Genomic DNA, 5,560 nt, shown 5'->3' with positions numbered 1-5,560 from the left:
GGTTTTGCCGTGTTGGCCAAGCTGGTCTTAAACTCCTGACCTCAAGTGATCTGCCTGCCTTGGCCTCCCAAAATTCTGGGATTACAGGTGTGAGCTATCCCGCCCACCCTTTTTTTTTTTTTTTTTTTTAAGATAGGGCCTCACTCTTTACCCAGGCTGGAGTGCAGTGGTGCAATCACAGCTTATTGCAGCTTTGACCTCCTGGGCTCAGGTGATCCTCCTACCTCAGCCTCCTGAGTTCTGGGACTATAGGTGCACACCACCACGCCTGGCTAATTTTTTGTATTTTTAGTAGACAGGAGGTCTCACTATGTTGCTCAGGCTTGTCTCGAACTCCTGGGCTCAAGGGATCCACCTACCTCAGCTTCCCACAGTGCCAGGATTACATGCATGAGTCACTCCACCCAGCTGGTAAAATCTTTATTTTTAAATATGCTACACTGGCAGGGCGCAGTGGTTCACGCCTGTAAACCCAACACCTTGGGAGGCCAAGGTGGGTGGATGCCTTAGTGAGACCTCGTCTCTACTCAAAATACAAAAAATAAGCTGGGCATGGTGGCACACACCTGTAATCCCAGCTACTGTGGAGGCTAAGGTGGGAGAATTGCTTGAACTCGGGAGGCGAAGGTTGCTATGAACTGACATCGTCCTACTGCATCCGGCCTTGGCAACAGAGTGAAACTCTATCTCTAAATAAATAAATAAATATGTAACATCCAAAATCTAATCAATATAATGGAAAATGAGAAACTGACTCAAGATTTCAAACTCCATTATATACTGTGAAAACTGATTGGATTTGGAGCCAAATTTTAATGCATGGTTTTGGAAATCTCTGGCTTTCCAGCCAATATTATATTGACGGAACTGACATCAATTCCATTTAATCTCAAAGTTCCAAACTAAAACAGATTTGCAAGTATTTCCAAAAACTCACTGACCCCGGTTAACCTACAGGAAGACCCTAAATTAGCAGAATCCATGGTTTTCACCTCCAACTAGAATTTACCTGTCAAGAATTTCAAGACAACAGAACAATTATCAAGATAATAGATACTTATATTACTACCTCTCTTGTCCTCTGCCACAACTCATAAGCTTAACTAAATGCACAACAAAAATTTAAGACACTCACACCTGTAATCCCAGCACTATGGAAGGCTGAGGTGGGAGGATCGGGAGGCCAGGAGTTCTAAACCAGCCTAGTCAACATAGCTGATACCCCATCTCTACAGAAGAAAAAGTTAAAAAATTAGCCAGGTGCGGTGACACACGCCTATAGTCCCAGCTACTCAGAAAGCTGAGGCAGGAGGACTGCTTGAACCCAGGAGTTCGAGGCTGCATAAGTCACGATCACGCCACTGTACTCCAGCCTGGGAGACAGAGTGAGACCCTATCTTAAAAACAAAAAAACAAAAAACCAAACTTTTAGACAAATATAAATATAGTTAACTGCCCTGCCCCACAACTCTTTTCTGAGGTACATATCATAAAACATTGTTTTATGGTGAAACCCTGTGGTGAAACTATTATAACCAAATTTTTCTTAGTTAATAGTCTTACAGTATGTTACATTCTATAATATTGTGAGGGCCCAATACAGTGAAGGAATAGAACATTTCAATACGGAAACATGAAGTCCCTAAACTCAGCTAACAGGTTAGGCTTCAGATCTGTGATGATGGTGCTGTGTGTATGGGAGGAGGGGGTGCAGGAACATTCACACCACAGGTCTGTTACAAACTCATAACCACACATTCAGATGGCAAGTTACCAGGAAGCAACAGTGGTAGCATGTAAACACTGATCTGTTTTCCCAGTGTGCCTGGCCCATGCTCTCCTATTTTTAGTTAACATCTTGATTTCTCAAGGCCAAGAAAACCACAAGAACTAAAGTAAGCATCACGGCCCTGTTGGTATCTGTTGTAAAATGGCTTTCTCTGTTCTTGCCCTACTATTAACCCCTCAATGTGTTACATCATACCCTTAGAGCAAAACAAAAATAAGAACAAGAACTGGTTCCAAAAGAATTCCCAAAACCACATGTAAGCAAGTATTAAAGATACAGCATTTTGCAAATAAGTAACACTTTATTTAAACAAATATAAACACATGAGAAATGTGAAAATAATCAAGGCTCTCCCCTGTCATCTCTGCAAAAAAGTAAAACACTTAATCCGGGAATGAAATGGTACAATCCTCCTCTATAACCTAAATCCATTAAAAGAATTATGATTAGCTCATACTGTATTTTTTCATCAAATACCATAATCATTCAAAACAGCTTCATAAGTAATTTAGCAGAACATGGAATTGTATTCATATCTCATATAAATCAGTTTTATGTCCAAAGAGAATCAAAGCTACAGAAGCTTTAAAATTAAAAAGTGAATTCAATCTTAGTTCACTAATAATCCACTGGCATATGAAAAATGAAGGGGGTAGAATCTGAAGACAGGAAAGACTTCCATCCATAAATTAACGGGCATGCTAGGTACACCCAACAATTAACACCATATATTACATCAGGCCTGGAAGTAAAAATCTCGAAAGAATAGCTCGTTAACATGGCATTCTTATAAAACAATAATAATACTATTCATGGAAAGTCTGTGATTTAAGTGTCTCAAAGTGTTCAAATTTCAATTCTTAGAAAAGCCATGAAAATGTCTTAATTAGTAACAGCAAAATTTTGAAGAAGTATTGAGGATCTAATGATTAACAAAATAAAAAAAATGTTTACATGCAACTGTGCAACGTGAATAAGCTTTTGCAGAAGGGGGGTTATGCTACTGAAATCAAAACTGATTTACCTAAACATGTCTGCATATTCTGCCATCGCAGTCATGATGGCTTCTTCTGCCTTAGAGAAACTGATTTTTTTTTTTTTTTTCCGAGACATATCACTCTGTCGCCCAGGCTAGAATGCAATGGCGTGATCTCAGCTCACCATAACCTCTGCTTCCCGGGTTGAAGCGATTCTCCTGCTTCAGCATCCTGAGTAGCTGGGATTTCAGGTGTGTGCCACCACACCTGGCTAATTCTTTTTATATTATTAGTAGAGATGGGGTTTTGCCGTGTTGGCCAAGCTGGTCTTAAACTCCTGACCTCAAGTGATCTGCCTGCCTGGGCCTCCCAAAGTGCTGGGATTATAGGAGTAAGCCACCACGCCCAGCCTAAAACTGATTTTCTTTACTCAGTGGGTGTGAGAACTGACAAAGGGAAACGAAAATTTTAAAAACTATCAGACTTGCTAATATGTTAACTGTACAACTCCATCTAACAGTTTCTCTTTAATTTTGCAATAACATTAAGATGTAATCTTAATAGAGTTCTTATATTGCAATTCAGCAAATCTTTACATGGCCATGACTTTTATTCAGAACTAAGTATGAAGACAAGGTCTCTAGAGGATCTCACTCTAGAGATAAAACCTACAAACAGTAATATTATGTAAACTTCAACAGAAGATAATTTGTATTAAGTTAAAGGGAATTAATACTTTAACCACCTCAGCGTTTTTAGCTAAGAATTCACATCTCCTTTGAAGAAACAATTACTATTCCACTGTGCATCTGAGGGTATGTCACATAGCCCATACACATAAACTAATTTAAAAGCTGTTGCCAATCAATAAATTATCATCTCATGAAGATTAAACAGTAGATATCCATTTAGATTTAATCAAGCATTTAGAAAACGCCTGATGCTAACAAAAATTAGCCAGGCCATGGTGGCGCCCACCTGCAGTCCCAGCTACTCCCAGCTACCTGGGAAGCTGAGGTGGGAGGATCACTTAAGCCTGGGCAACACAGTGAATCTCTGTCTCAAAAAAAAGAAAGGAAGAAGAGAAAAGAAATGGCCAACAACTTTACAAACCTATAATCACATAAAAAGTTGTAAGACATATGAGAGGTGGCTAAAGTCAAAGACTTCATAGAGCCATGTTATGACTTAACAATCACAAAAGGAAGTGAATTTATCTCTACTAAAGTGAACATAAATATTGCAATCATTCTTTTTCTGGCATAATTATGTTTTGGAACTAGTGTCTTCTATAAAAAGTATCTGTGTACCCACCTGTCCCAGTTGTGTTGGCTGCCAACTACAAGCATCCTCTGTCCTTATTTTCCTAAATCACTCTACTAAAAATATTATTCACACAATATCTGCAAAATAGTATTTCAATATTGGTTTTGGAAATCAGTCAAAGGTATCTCTCCAATTTTCAAGGGCTAACTCCAATCCTGGGGTTGTCAGTGAGAGGAAGATTTGGTATTGGCCTAGACTGTGGCAAGTTCACTGTGCCCCCTTAACCCAGAAACTTGCACTGACCAAATTTTTACTATGTGGCAAATACATGTGTCAACTTAAAACTTTGGAAGTGGAACCAGTCCATGTTGAGTATCTGTAAAATCCGAGCGTCCAAATTCTTGTTTCATGTTTAACTTCTAAAATCCGAGTGTCCAAATTCTTGTTTCAAGTTTAATTTTTAAAATCTGAGTATCCAAAGTCTTGTTTCAAGTTTTTAAAACTTAAAGGTAATGTAGTAAATCTTTTTTTAGGATCTTAACACGTCTGGTATTTAAACTTATTTACGAAAGAAAAATACGATGAAAAAAAGGACACCATTACTGTCAATAAATCCAAATGATATCATGTTCACAATCACGTCTTTCACTACCTTCTTCAAACATCACTTCCTCTCCACTACTTCCCCCAGTCCTTTAGGCAAATCAGTGATTCACACCGCCCCTTCCACCCAAGATTCTTAAAAGGATCCACTATGCACGAACGAGAAAGTCCCACAATCCAAGTACATTGCCCTAGTGATCTTTGATGTTTTAAAAGGCACCTGTAAAAATGCCAAAACCCAAAATTAGATCCCCAAGGGCTCCTTTTCTTTCTTGACCACACTTCTCTTTTTCAGTGCCTCCCTCACCCCCAGAGGCCAGACGATTTCCCATCCAATAGCCCTCCTCCTTCTAATCAAACCTAAATCCTGCCCTCCATCATCACCAGCCCCACCCGGGTAAGAGGCTCCAGTCCCAGCCCCGATCGCCCTCCCTCGTCCTGGGAAGGGAACACTGGCCCAGGTCTTGCTCCTCTGACTGTTCACCCCCGCTGCCAAACCCAGAGCATCTCTTCCTCCGGGTCCACATTCCCGCAGGACCCCTTCGATCTTCTTCCCCCACCGCGCAGCTTTCAAAAACCCCCAAGCTCTGGGCTCTTCAAGCCTCCCCCTCCCGCCCCCTCCCTCTCGCTCCTCGGCCTCCACTTACCCCTCAGCCTCAGGCCCTCGGTTCGACAACCTCCATTTCCTTCAGATTCCATTCCAGAGCTGACTCTCCCGGCTCCCTCAACCGTCTCCCCGGGGCCCCTCCGGATCGCGGTCCCTCAGCAGCCCCCGGCTCCATCCCAGACTCCCTACTCACCCTTGGCAGCAGGCGCCCCCCAAGCCCCCCTCTCCTCAGCCTCAGCTCCCGCTCACCTCCGCGGTCCGAGTCGGGCTCCCGGGACCCACCTCCGAGTCGGCGTCCGAGCCGCCGTCGGAGTCCGG

General features: G+C 41.9%; 1 protein-coding gene across 2 annotated transcripts in view; it reads right to left on the bottom strand.

The window, feature by feature from the left end:
• Nucleotides 1–5,554, bottom strand: part of SAMD8 (sterile alpha motif domain containing 8) — a 64,280-nt gene extending 58,726 nt beyond the window's left edge. Inside the window, exon 1 of one of the 2 annotated variants that reach the window (XM_011928499.1) lies at nucleotides 5,436–5,554. The gene's annotated coding sequence lies outside the window, so the exon portion shown is untranslated. The remainder of the gene's footprint in view (nucleotides 1–5,435) is intronic. The other variant, XM_011928492.1, reaches the window with a different exon arrangement.
• Between the last annotated feature and the right edge of the window lie 6 nt (nucleotides 5,555–5,560).

The sequence above is a fragment of the Colobus angolensis genome, unplaced genomic scaffold (assembly GCF_000951035.1).
Source record: "Colobus angolensis palliatus isolate OR3802 unplaced genomic scaffold, Cang.pa_1.0 Scaffold12, whole genome shotgun sequence".
Lineage (NCBI taxonomy): Eukaryota > Metazoa > Chordata > Mammalia > Primates > Cercopithecidae > Colobus > Colobus angolensis.
Note: the sequence above shows the minus strand (reverse complement) of the source record. Positions and strands in the feature narration are given on the sequence as shown.